At 36.7% G+C, this 14,799-nt stretch overlaps 1 long non-coding RNA gene across 1 annotated transcript; it reads right to left on the bottom strand.

The window, feature by feature from the left end:
* Positions 1-241: 241 nt before the first annotated feature.
* LOC138105432 (uncharacterized) lies at positions 242-14,300 on the bottom strand. Its single transcript, XR_011148470.1, has 4 exons — positions 14,213-14,300; positions 13,149-13,233; positions 2,661-2,739; positions 242-1,647 (listed from the first exon to the last, which is right to left on the bottom strand). It is a non-coding gene; the product is annotated as an uncharacterized lncRNA (long non-coding RNA).
* Between the last annotated feature and the right edge of the window lie 499 nt (positions 14,301-14,799).

Consider the following 14,799-nt stretch of genomic DNA (forward strand, 5'->3'; position numbering starts at 1 on the left):
GTTTTCAGTGTAGATACGAAGCCTAGAGTTCCATCTTTGTCTCACTTTATAGTCAATGTAGGAAGGCACGGATTTTTAAAAAGGGCTTCATGGATTTGCTTTAGGTAGTAACTCTAAGATGATAACAATTAGGCAATCAAGTGTCTATTTTATTCCACTGAAATTTTATATTTAGGAAAACTATTTGAACATGAAATTGCAAGTTGACTAAGTTCTGGAAAGTTAAGGATTTTCCCTGTTTTATCAATATTATTTACTGCTTAAACCACAAATGAGCTATCTATTTCTAATTTAATGCTAATTATCTAATCACACATCCACTCATATTTTACTTTTATACATACAGCCACAATGCTTGACTTACTAACCTCATGTGTATTTTAAAACATTTAATAATAAAAATTAAAAAGAGAAGGACCCCTTGCATGCAGTTTATGTGTATTCGTCTGTTTGTTTTGGCATACTGAAAAATAGAAGAGCCCAGGGAAAGCTCACTCATCCTTTGCAAACTTGCCACTTAGCTGCCAATATTTGATCTCCAATCTTACATCTTGTTTATTTTGTTTGTAGTGAATTATCATTATGGCATTGTGCCTTTTGAACAGACTTCATTGATATAAAAATGTGCTCTGATCTGGCCAAGTGAAAAATATGTAATGTCTTCCAGCAATGTTTCCTCTGAGAGTCCTGTTAGGACCCCTTTTAAAAATAATTAGATGGACTTAACTCCAAACCAAAGAATATTCAGCAGTGTAGCCATCGTCAGTCCAAAATAGCTTGCAAGTTAATAAGAATGAAAACCAATTCTTGAACAGCTTTTGATTCTGATACAAGCAACTCATGTACAAGACCAGACTTGTGATTTGCTTACTGGACTCCAGATGGGCACATATCTTGTGGCAAGTCCCAGCTAATGGGACAGTGTAGAAACATAGTTAACAGTGTAGAAAACATAGAAAGTCATTAAAATTGTGTGCAGAAGAAATGATAAGAATACATTAAACTGACATTTTTCTATACAATTAGAAATGTGTATCAATAATTCCTCTTCACCTCTATATAACATATAATTGAGAATTCAACAGGCAATTTGGAAAAAAAATACCCCAAATCCACTTTAGTTTATTTGAATGTAGATTGCAATTTGTAATGATGTGTTACTCTGTTTCCATAATACACAGTACGTATATGTCAAGGAACATATTAATTTAGTTTTCAAAAGAACATACTAATTTAGTTTTAAGTTCAATGTAGTAATTCACTATTCTTTCAGGTTCTAATACTTTAAGAAGACTTTTTCAGAGACTTGAGTCTGACCCAAACTGAGCACAATTCAGGCTGATGACACATGCAAATACAACCAGTGAACTCTAGTGTTGCATAATCTGGAAGCATCTCTCAAAATAAGGGAAGGAATTGTCTCTTTCTCGCTTTTCCTCTTAGTTACCTCATGCTCCAGACTTTTTCATCTCCTTGGTGATGCATAATGGTGTAGGGAAGTTATGGCATGGGGTGAAAGGACCATTGCTCCAATCCCAAAAGAGGATGATGATACTGTCCATACCATAAGGAAGGTGTCAGTTCAGTCCAATCCTAAGCACTTTGGAGAGAGCATGCATCTAATTGCCACAGCATGGTTACAGACAGCTGTAATTATTATAGAGATAAATTAAAAAAAAAAAAAAAGGGAAAGACAAAAAAAAACCAAAAAATAAAAACAAAAGATCCCCATTCTTAAAAAAACCCCCACATTTATTTAGAATTTGTCTGCACTTATATGTAATTTGTGATTAGACATCACTGATTTACAGATAAATTATGTATTTATAGGATAGCAGGAAGGTCTGCTTCTAGTAGCTTAATGTAAAATAAATTACATTAATTTAAATTCCTACTCTAGGGTTTTGGACAATATCAGACTGTCAGCAATTACTTAGATATTGTATGGGGATCAAATAATTTCATATTTACTACCTGTGAGTTGGGGGTGTGTGTATGTGTATTTTTTTGAACCATCTGGCACCAGCTGAGCACAGGATGACCATTTCAGCCAGGCAGTAAAGGGGCTGAGCCAGGTATATGAACCCCTAGGGCGCTAATGTCTTAATTAACGACCAGGGTGATGGGCAACAGTGCACCCTCAGCAAATTTGCTGATGATATGAAACTGAGAGGAGTGCTTCATATACCAGATGGCTCTGCTGCCATTCGGAAGGACCTCAAAAGGCTGGAGAAATGGGCTGACAGGAATCTGCTGAAGTTCAGCAAAGGAAAATAACCAGTCTCACTTTCTGGGGAGGAGTAACCCCAGGCATCGGTACGTGCTGGGGCCTCACTCTCTGGAAAGCAGCTCTACAGAAACACAAAACCCAGCAGTGTGTGCCCTTGTGGCAAAGAAGACCAGCTGCCTCGTGGGCTGGAAAAGTATCATCTGAAGGCTGGAAGAAGAGACTCCCTCTTCTCAGCCCTGGTGAGGCACATCTGGAGTGCTGGGTGTGGGTCTGGGCTTTGAACTACAAGAGAGGCATGGACATGCCATAGCCTCTCCAGCAAAGTGCCATGAAGATAATTAAGGAACTGGAGAATCTCTCCCTGAGAGCTGGGACTGTTCAGCTTGGAGCAGAGATAGTTCAGAGGGATTTTATACATGTATTTAAATACCTGAAGGAGGAGTAAAGACAATGGAGCCAGGATTTTCTCATAGGTGCTCAGTAACAGGACAAGGGCTGATGTGGACAAACTGTAATTTAGAAAATTCCATCTAAACATAAGGGAAAGTTTTTTTTTACTTTGAGAGTGATCAAAGACTAAAACAGAGTTCTCAGCAAAGTTGTAGTCTTCATCCTTGGAAATATTCTAAACCAAACTGAGCATAGCCCTGAGCAACATGCCTGAGCAGAGATCTTGGACTAGATGATCTCCAGAGGTGCCTTCCAAACTCAGCTATTTTTTGATTCTGTGATCATATTGATGTTAAATTTTAATTATAAAACTTATATATCTCATTATTATTGTCCTAAACAAAAGAGAAAGAAATACAGAAAGCAACATGCATTGCATTTCTTTATCTGAAATACAAGGGTTTTATTCTGAAATTTTGATGTGAAAATTTCCAGTTAGTGCAAAGGAAATTTTGTTTGGGAGATTTCTTAGATAATTACTGTAACAAAAATCATTGTAACGAGTCTAGTTGGGATAGATTATTTTTTCTTCAGGGCGACCTATATGGTGCTGTGTTTGGGGGTGCTTTTTTGTGATAAAACAATGGTGGTATCACTTCAGTGTTATAGTTTTGCTAATTAAGCTGTCTTTATCTCAATCCACAAGTTTTTCTTGGCTTTGCCTTCCAGTTCCCACCCCCACCCTGCTGGGGGAAAGTGAAAGAGCAACTGTATGGGGACTTCTCAGCTGGCTGGGTCAACTCACCACTGCAGTCATTTAGACCATTTAGATCAAATACAGATATGAGCTTACATAGTAATCAAACAACAACTGAGGCTAAAAACAACTACTGTAAACACGTTAGTATTTGAAATTCTGTTATGTTAAGCAAAGACAGAAATACCATAGAGAATTCATGACACATGGAGTTGTATTTTGTATCTTCTAAAGCGAGATTAGTGATATAAATGACTCTCAATCATCAAGATTATTTAGATATCATTCACAAAATTGCAGCAGTTCCAGACTTGTGCTGTTTGAATATCTTATGATAGTATTCTATTTAATTGACTGTACACAGCCTAAAAGTGGCAGTTTTGCAAAATTCCTTTTTATTTCACTTTACTTTGGCATCTGAGAGACCACAGAGACATGAGCAAAAGGGCAGTGAACAAGGCTTGAGGAAAATTGCAGGAGACAATCTTACTTCTGCTGTCATCTGAGTTTCACTGGTAATGCCTGACACTCATGGGGGAAATGAATTCTTTAAACAGGTGCGGAACTTACAGTAGCATTTAGCACAAGTAGTCTACTTGTTACATAGGACTGATTTAGGTTTTTTGATTCTTCTATGTGCTCACTCCTCGCATCCCCCTAAATCACTTTTTCCCTAAATGGATGTGCAGCTCCAGTATCTGATCATTTGCTATTCTTCACCTGGTGCCCAAAGTCAAAGGACTGACTTGTACTTTCAGTTATGGACAGCTACAAGTGAGAAGCAATGCCTCCATCAGTTTAGGACAAAAGTGGCTTTGCAAAATGTGTTTCAGATCAAGTATCCCGGTGCAACATTTTCTCAGTTAGAAATTAATATCAGCATAATAAAGCAGAGTATCTATTTGGTTTTAAAAGTCACGATATGAATATTTGAATATAAGAATATTCATTAATGTGAAGTACATTGCTATTGTATACAGGCCAGATACCAGTACAAAATATCCTGATTTATTGAAAGGCTGGACCTGATTCCCTCTCTCTAGGCAGTTCTAGAAATGAAGACAAAGGTCTCATTTTTAGAAATGACAGAACTTTTCTTACCAGTTGCAGCTGGAGCAGCACTGATTTCCCAGAGGCTACTTAGCATCCCATAGTTGATATTCAAGGCACACTTTTTAAAATTTTGACTGGAGGTTACTAACCCCATTTGTCCCTGTTTTTATATTTGAAAATATCAGTGAGCAACATGTACCTAGCCTGGTGGGCAGGTATAGAGATGCTTCTTTATTCATACTGGTACTGTTTGCTAATCCAAAAGCAAAAGGTATGTGTACATCAGCTCCTGCACACCACTCTGAAAATACTAAGTATCTACTACCCTGAACACTAGTTTTTGTTCAGCTCAGGATTTATCAAGCATTAGGTACATTGCTTAGAATGAGCTTTCGGAGATTAATTTTCCCATTAAAATTAATTTAATATAAACACTTAGCAGCATTTGGGTAAATTCATTGCTTTTTCTAAATCTTCTCCCTAACTATCTTGAATACATGAGACAATTTAAGAAAAGCTATTGCATGGGAGAGCAAATCCACCCATAGGAATTCAATTCTTTTTAGTCACCTGTATGTTCACAAGAAATTTTTAGTTACTTATGCAGCTCTTACTGGTAAATTTGAAAAACTCAGGACTAAAGAGATTTTTCTTGGCAAATGGTTAAGTTTTATATTTCACCCTTATAGTTACTCCTACTGTGCTTCCCTCAATGGTAATGCTAAAATAGTTCTGAACTAGTAAAATAAACCTTTAAAAAGTTTCAAGCAGATTTTCTTGATTTAAAAATGATGATTTATGATTATGCGAACTAGGTTTAATATGCATTAGGAATTCAAATGCTGTTGCAATAATTTTTTAGTAAAAGCTGCTTTTTAGAACTACCTTTGCACATTCTCTTCACAAGCAATAATTCTTCATCTATAGAGTAATTTATTTCTTCTGGTTTTAATATGTTACAGATGAATGGTTGTATGTCTTTCCTGTTAGAGCATTACAAGACAGGCCACTTTTGCATTAGGCTGGTACTACAACAGATACCTGTGGTGCTCTTCATGGTTCATGTGGTACTAATTTAAATGGGAAGTTGCACATATTTCATTGAAACACTTGGTAAAGCCAGCTTTCACAGAAGGGTGCAAATGATGGACTGTTCTCTGTGTGCAGCTGAACTGCTCTAAATGTGTCAGTGAGGGTTATGGATCATTTCATTCACCCATCAGCTCTGGTCCGCTGTGTGTACAAATCACAGTATAGTGTCATCCAACAGAACATTCCTGACAATACTAGAACATTTATAGTACTGCCATTTTTAATAGGAGTTCTGCAACCCTGTTTAAATAGTATTACTTCTTTAACTCTTTAAACTCTGAATTTAAAGTAGTTTTTGGTTTCCTTCTCTGTTAGCTGCTGTGACTCTACTTTGGATTTTTTGCTCATTTTTCTTGACTTCATGGCTGGTGGGAAAGGAAATAAGAGACACTCAAGGTTAAAGGTAAGTTACATCTGGGAGCTACATACATGAAGCTTTTAGTCTCCATAAAAGGTATGTTATTTTCTGGGCTTTTTTCTGTTTTTTTCCTTAGAAGTGATCTTTGGATAATTCAATATCCCCTGAGCATACAGTGCCTTTAAATATCAAACAGTCCACCTTCATTCTCTGTCAGGAATTGATTGAATTGATGATAAATGTTACGTGATTAATGAACCTTTTGTCTTTCCATTGTCAGGATGAAAAACATTTTTGGTAGTTGCACTACAGTATTTTCTAAACTTTGCATCTGAGAAAAGAAAAAAATTCAAATGAAACCTTGTCAGTGGCTTCTTCTCATGGATGTAAGAAACTGCACCAAGAAACCTAGTACAATTACAATCCTTATAAAAGCAAAGGCATGTATGTTTAGGGAGCGGTCAACTATTTTAGTGCTTCATTTTTTTCTCTTACTTCTCCTGTGTTAGAACTGATCCCTTCTGTTCCTAACCAAGGGGTGTGAGTATTCATCTTCTCCTGATGACCTTACCTAGGTGCAAGGGAGATTTTCACAGTGGTGCATTTAAGGTGGCTTATTCAACGTACTACAGTTTTAAACTCTTGCTAAACCAAAGCCAACCATTACTGGACATTGCCACACTCCTAACTCAGACTGTCGGGTTTCTCCATGGACTATAGGAAGACTCATTGTCTATGCTGGGGACTAAAATTAGGTGTTTGAACCTACACAATATGAAAATTGCCTGGCTGGCCAATTATGGATTTAGAAACCTATATTTAAGAAATAGGGTTTGAGAAGCTTTAGTTCAAATTTTGGCAGTTGGTATCATGCCAAATCAGTTTACTATACTGTAGCCCTCCAGAGTGGCTAGTGTTTGGTCAATGACACTTTATATACCTAATTTCTGAGTTTATACAACACACTGTTATTCTGCATATCTCCTAGATACACAGGGTTTGCTCTGAGAGCAGCATTCTTCAGCAAAACAAGGCAGAAAACAGCACTATTTTTTTTTAACTGTACAACATAGGATTCTTTCTGAATGTGACTAAGCCTGCAAATCTGTTCTGGCTGATGTTAACAATACCAGAAAAATTTCTATCACTAACCATTTTCTTTACTTGAAAGTAAGATCCTAGCTCATCACTGGTGAACACTGTACATGTAAGGATATTAACCACTGAATATGGATTACTTATTCCCTTTTAGCTGTGGTAGAAAGTGCTCCCCCATGGACAACACAGCACATGTCAACAATGTTTTATTTTACTGTTTCAAACAAAATCCCATGCTCATGCTCTGTACACACATTACCAATGCACCCACAAATAGGATCATGATGTCTCATGTATTTTTTTATTATTAATTTAAATGTATCATTGTTAAAGTGGCTCTTAGCCTTTTCACAGAAACTGGATCTTTTCAGTGCTTTTAGGTACCAGGTTAGAGGTAGTTTGGGGAGGCCACTCTCCAAAGCCACATAGTGGCATCTTCCTTCTACCTTTTCTTCCCTTCCTATTGACAAGATGCAATGGCAGCTCAAGAGGTTAAAGAAATAGGAAGATGAATATCTACCAGTGTAATTTTTCCTGTTGCAAGAACTACTTACTTTAATTCTCATATTTCATGTCAGGGTAAGGGCCAAGTTCTGCAAGGTTGGAACAAAATTCCATTTTAAAATTAGAGATAATTATCATGCATTTTATTTGACTTGGGAGTATGATATAATTACTCTTTGCACGCTCTTACTCCAGCAATAGCTTTTGCTTCTAAGCTTTTGATTTTTCTGCAAATTTAAACACATATTTGCTGAACATATTTGAAAAAAAATCACACCGTAAAAAAAGAAAGTTATTAAGTTCACTGTGACGATAGTCTTGAATTTAGTTTTCCTCTTAGGTATAGGATAGAAAGTTCTCTCTTTTACCATTGACTTCATTGAGAGGAATGTGAATTACTATTTCTGCTTATGTAAATTAATGAAACTCCATACTGGTATCTGTAAGCCTGTCAATATAAAATAAGTAAAGGATTTGATCACATTTGTGTCTTTTTCCCTGTGAGATTATTACTGCTTTTTTTTTTATCTTTGTTGGCAACATCTCTCCTCTCAGAGCTAGAGGGCAAGGGCCCATTCTTGGCTTTTGCAGATATGCATGTTGTGTTACAGAGACACTCCAGCTTCTCCTTAAATAAACCCTAACAACACCATTTATCCCCCCTGTAAATGAAAAGAAAAGCCATTATACTTTCCAATTTCTGAAATTAAAGTTGACAGACAATGGGGATATGCTCTGAATATATGATTGAAATTATTTGCAAGATTAAAACACATAAATTACTCCATTTCACACCATGTGTAAATAATGTTTCTTTCTGCCCCTTCATACAAGACTGAATGTTTAGGAACAGTCACTTTTTCTTTAAAAAAAATCTATTTTTTAAAAATGAGACATGGTTTCCTGCCAGGGAAGCTGACAGAGGAAAAAAAATGGTGATGGAGAAGATTCTTTTCATCTGCTTCTGAATGATCACTGTGTGATGCTGCTTCCTAAATTCCCTAGCTAAAAGCCAGCCTCACTACAGAAAAATTACTCATATCCATTTCCCAAATTGAGTAATGGCAAGCAGAGATTCTTGGAATATGTCTGCGCTTCACAATGAAAGGCTGTGTTGGACGTACTCTGGCGCGCTCGGAGCAAGCTGCCGTGTCTGTATAGTGAGGATACAAGCATGTGACGCAGAAGCCATAAAACCACATTAAAGTAGCATAGCCCTGACAGACAGGACTAATAAGCCCATATGCAGTACCTCCTGCTCCAAAGATAACCCACTCCCAAATTGCTTGGGTACTGCAGTGTGGGACTTCACACACAGACAGTCTTGTCAAATGCCACACAGGAATTCTATTCTCTTCCCTGGTTTCTGCAAGGGGAGGCTTATGGCTTCATCTTTAGTCTTTAGATCAGTATAGCTGGGTATTTGAAAGGCTGTACAGAGATGGGGCAAATCAAGAAAAGCATAAAAGAAAATTTTTCTGAAGGGGGAAGTTCAGCACGGCTCGCTGTTGCTACTGCTTCTAAATTGCAATCTTTCCCATGGGGAGTTCTTATTTAGGAGGCTTGAAAACTGATAATAACTGTTTTTTTCAAAAGATTTTGTTTGTTTTTATGTTTTTCTACCGAGTGTCTACCCATGTACTGTGCACCAAGCAATTGACCTACACAAACCTGTAGAGGAACATGCTTGCCAGTGACACATGGTTGTAAGGAGCTCGACATTACCTTGAATATGTTGTGATGATTGTTTGACAAAGCATTAGTAATTCAGGTTGTGTTTGACAAAAACAATAATGATGAAAAATGTGATTCAAACTTTAAGAACTGGGCCACATTTCACAAATACTGATTGCTTAATCACCACCTACCCATTGACCAATATGACTCTAACAATGAACATTTGTTTTCAAGGAAACATGGCAAGTTCCAAACTGATTAACAAAACATTAAATGAGTTCTCACTTTCCCATTCCTGTGTTCATTTTTGAGCCCCAGTACATCGTATTCCTACATCTCACACAGTTATGCAATGTGCAGGTTAGAATTAGTGGAATTCCTAACCCATGAGAGAATTGCAAACTCTTTTCCCATTGATATTCCACAAAGGAAGTGAACTTGGAAACTAATGTGGTTTGGGGGGAAAACCTGAATAGAGGTCTTAGTGGTGTTCAGTTTTCAGGACTTGGCATGTTGTTCAGTTTTGTCCAATTATCAATAAATAAGAGGGATTAGCTGCTGGTAATGGTGCAGGGGACAAAAGATGCAGGTCACATGCAGTGAATTCAGAAAAGTGAGAGTGTACTTAGGAAAAAAAGCTTTTCTAAATTAGCAATAAAAAGAGATGATTAGGTTAACTGTTTAGTTTCTAAAGTAGATATATCCTGATGATATGAATTCACTGCTGAATTATACCCTGAGTGATATGTCAAGGTTCATCTAACTTTCATCTTCTTACTACAAAATAATCATTTAGCTCTTCATCTAACTTGCTGCACAAAAAGCCAAGCCTTTGGAAACCGATGAATATGACCTTGAGAACTGAAACTAAAAGAGAAGACAAACAGAAGAGAAGTGAAACTTCAACTGGTTAAAATGTAGATTAATGATTTTAGAAGTTTAAATGTCACTCTGTCTATTTTCATGAAATTTGTCCTGAAAGAAGACTAAAAATGCTTAAGTCTCTAAGTACAGAATGTGAGCTTTAACAGAAGGTGTTCAGTACAGAAAGTATGTTGATTTATGTTATGAACAGTTCCCTAGCTTTTATATTCCCTCTTTCAGTATCAATTTAAGCAGTGAGGTAATGAAAGTTAATTAAGAAAAGTTTGGTATTTAGAGTTTAGAGATGCAGATGCTTTGAGACTGATATTTTACACTGTCCAGAAATCTGAGAAACAGTAGATCAGGAGTGATTCACACTCGCAAATTAGTTTGGAGGCTTGGAGCAGGGGATAGAAAAGCATCTCCTACTGAGCACACAGAATCTAGGTATTCAGTAAATCTTTGCCACACTAGTTCTTCAAGTGAACAGTGGAGAAGGACACAGTAAGGCATGTAAGTGCTCAGCATCAGAAATTTTAGCCAGTGGTACATTATCTAAGATATGACATTACACACTATGCCATCAGCTGATAAATCCTACTGGACAATATATTCCCTATAGAACATCATACATGAGTAGTTTCCATACAATTCATTATATGTCTGAGTGAATAATTTGTGGAAGAAGTGAAAAGAGAGCTTATAGTATTTGCAATGTATTTTAATTTTAAAACCCCATTTTTTCTGCAAGCTGGCATAATGGACACTCTCAGTTTCTCTTCAGTACATGGAAATTGATATTTCAAGTTAGTTTAAAGCCCTAGGTAACATGACAGGCACAGAAATGTCCACTTGTAGTTCTGTTGTTTAAAATAACTGTCATAGATGCCTCTTAAACACCCTTTCATCATGCTTGTGCTGAGAGTGCCAGAAATAGAGATACCTCTGTCGGCTTTGTGTATTAGTTTTTGTCAACAAGCATCAAAAGAAAAAAAACATGGCTGGGCAACTTGTTCCATGAAGAAAATAAGCCACCAGCATCTTATAGGTATTCTTTACATGCTTTCTGTGTTCCCAGCACAAATATTCAAAGTTTGAGGGTATCGAGTAGATGAAGTGCTGGGAATACTACAGCAGAGCTCCCCTGTTTCATCCCATGGAGCTGACCAGAGCTGCTTAGGGGTTGTGCTGATGAACTTCCAGAAGTTTACCACTTTCCCAGTCAGCTACCATATGGTATTAAACCCAATACACATAGCAAGGGATGTTGTTCAGTTTTGATTAGAGGAGGTTGGAGACACATATTCCATTTTATGAACTAAAATACCTGCTGCACTTGGCTTGTGGATTGCACTTTTCTCAGGTATATGGCCTGGAAAATGGCTGATCTGTGCCAAGTAAGTGATGTTTATCAACTTGCAGCTTTTTATGAACACAGGGGAGAAAAACGTGTATAACAGGATTATAAAGACTTGAATCAAATCCAGACAAACTGTTCTTGTTTTCTAATCTGCAAACGTAAATACTGTTATAGCTCTGAAAGTAGAAAAAAAGTGTAACTTTCCAAATAAAATTCTATTAAACTCTGCAAAGTTAATTAATGTAATAAATATGCCTGTGCTATATTAGGCAACAAACATAACAGTATTATCTCTTTCTATTTTCTTCCTGGGTAACTCAGTACCATCAGTATTCTAAGGCCTTGAACTATATACAGTGCAGTCACATAACTATCACCACCCAAAGCCAAGTATTTCAGGAACACACAGCAGCAAGTTATAAACAAAAAGTAGTTATGATTATATTGAGTAAAGTTTGTAGCCAGGACTTTCTATTGCAGTTTTATAGTAGAATGTTATAGGAATTCCTTATTAAGAGGCTATAATTACTGGAACTGGGATAGAATGTTTGTTTTATGAGACTATGATTCCATAATAAAGGTGGCAGTAGAAGAGATGACTGACAAAAGTTAATGACACATATCGTTAAGAACTACATTCTCTACAGTTTGCAGATAATGTCTTGTGATGTCAGCTAATCTTGTCACTTTTTATTCAGGCTCCACTGATAAGTAGCTGATTCACTAACTTGGAATACTTTAGAATAGTGGATATTTAATGAATTAAGTTGCCCTTATATTTGAGAGAGGAAAAACTGTACTACTTAGTATACTGGTTCTGGTTGTATAAATTGGTTTTTATCTGAATTTCAAAAATTCAAAGATCAGTCTCTTTTCTCACCATCTCGCATATTAAGGATATTCATTTTTTATGAAGTATCTTGCTTGAGACTGCAGAAAGTCATAAATATGAGCAGTCCTTTTGCTTCCCCTTTTGAGGAACAAAAATACACTCATCATATTTGCTACAAGTTTCTGGTGATTTTGTCAACTGGGCAATGCCAGCAAATGGTCCATTCTAATGAGTTGTCATTGTGCAACATTTTCTCCCACCAAGCCTGTAGGACCTTCTTGAGAATAACATAGTGCTGGTTAAAAGTAAAAACATCCAGATCCAGGCTCGCTACCAAAATCTTTTGCTCACTGGCTGATAGTGTCACTGGAAAGCTGTCTCTGTGATCAGAGAAATGAGGGAAAGGGAAGCAGTGTCAGTCTGCAAACTCCCATCTGTTAGGAGGGTTCAGGGCCTAGTTTAGTGACTTGCAGGGACAAAACAGAAAATAAATCAGTGAGCTGAAGTATTCAAAGAAAGGTGTTTACAATTCAGTTCATGTTTGTGTTCTGATTGATTGAAGATTTCTTCATATCCAAGTATATCACAAATCTAAGTTTTGTGTCCTTTGGCTCCTAAAGTCTCAATAAATAAGTTCTAAACTCAGTCCTTCCACAAAGTTTCCCAAACATTATCCCCACTAATGGGATTCACTTCATACGGTAGTTTATTTACTTTCTGATATTCCCTGTTCCCAGATGTGTTAAATCTGACCCATATTTTCACTAGGCTTGCTGTTTCAAATTTTACATTGATTTTGTGAATTTCATTTGGACTGACACTATGGAATAGCACAAAAATGTGGTTCTATATTAATTAAATATCTAGTACACTGACAATATTTTAGTTATATTGGGATATGGTGACACCAATAATATATGACTAGATATTTACCTTGTTCCTGACGGGGAATGCGGGATTATATGTCCAAATGGAAGACAGTCCTTTGCTCAAGCTGAGCTACTGCCAGCTATCTCTGCTGTGGAGAAAAGAAATAGAAATGTAATTTCTTCCTTTTTATTGTTGCTATTGTTGTATTTGAGAAGTTATTAAAGGGTTGTTGCGTCTCTACTCCTTTTTTTTTTTTATTTACTACAGCGGTTGACACTCTAGTATCAATGGCTAGGTATTGCCATATTAAGAAATCATACATATGCAAGTAGTGGAATACATTTACACACTTAATTCTTCACAACAATTTTGGCAAGCAGTACTTACGTTTTATCTTTCCTGTAACTAGACTTTGTTTTTAATACACTACATTTCCATTTACTTCTGAAATCTCCTCTAAAAGCTGAGTTGAATGAAAGGCCAAAACAGAGTCTCTGTTTCAAAAAGTGTGTGAAAGAGGAACGAGCAGAGAAAATACATATTAAAAAAAAGAGAGGTAACAGATACACTTGTGTTTGTTTCCATGTGCAACACTGTGATATGGATATGCTTTTTTGTTCATTTGTTTAAACAAAAAAATAGTCTTTCAGGCCAGACTTTTTCTTTTACGCTGATGACAATGACACCCAAGTATATGTGGGTCTAATGGAACAGTTAATCTATCTCTGAGGTAATACATTAATTATTGTAAGTAAAAGTGCAGAATTTAGTGGTCTGGGCTTTCATTTATTGTTCATTATTCTTTTTCCCTTTTAACGGTTCTGTCTCTGCTTATGGATATACACGTGCATTGTTTGACATTTCGCCATATATTAACTAACCACTATCTTACTGCCATATAAGGTGTAAAGACCCAGGCTTAGAGAGGGTAGCAGAGCCAATTCAAGCTAAGTTCATTCTCCAAGGGTTAAACATAAAAGTGATTGGGTTGAAATGATAATTTTCCAAGGAGATTTAAATATTTTTTAAAAGAATAAAAAATTGTTTTCAAAAATTAAATTGAAAATTCAATTTTTTGAGTTTTCATTAAAGCTGTTCCAGTAAAAGCAATTAGGCATTTTAGGTACCTGAGCAGCAGCCTATGTCCACACTGCATTTCATGCATCACCTCACAAACCCTCTGATCCCCAAAACCTTGCATCACCCTTAACAAACGCATTTCAACATGTGCATTTCATTTGTTCCAGAAAAACATCCCTTAAGCCCAACACACTGCATCTGTGTGAAAGATTTGCAAGCTGTGGATAAGCATGCTGTGATTGCTGACACTTGTGAGGCTGGAGGGGTATAAAGAAGAGCAGAAATATTCAGAAGCCTTTAAGTGGTACAACTTCCTTCACCAGTTAATCAAACAGAAGGACACAGAGGACTGGTTTTGGGAGACTCAGAGACAGCTGTAAGTCCCTTCTGCACCAATAGGGACTGCACAGAACCACAACTGAGGTGTGGCTGCACAAGACAAAAGGTCCAAATGGGGTGAAAATGTCAACAAAGATGAGAAAACATTCAGCTCTGAAAGTGCTCAGTCACTGTTCCATATGTACCTAGGACATTCCTCAGCAACTTGATTAAAGCCTGTAGGTGTAAATATCCAAAAAGGTAAACCTTTCTGCACAGAAGAGGCTTTATCCCAAAATTTCAGAGCAACTGGTCG

This window comes from Aphelocoma coerulescens, chromosome 1 (assembly GCF_041296385.1).
Source record: "Aphelocoma coerulescens isolate FSJ_1873_10779 chromosome 1, UR_Acoe_1.0, whole genome shotgun sequence".
Taxonomy (NCBI): domain Eukaryota; kingdom Metazoa; phylum Chordata; class Aves; order Passeriformes; family Corvidae; genus Aphelocoma; species Aphelocoma coerulescens.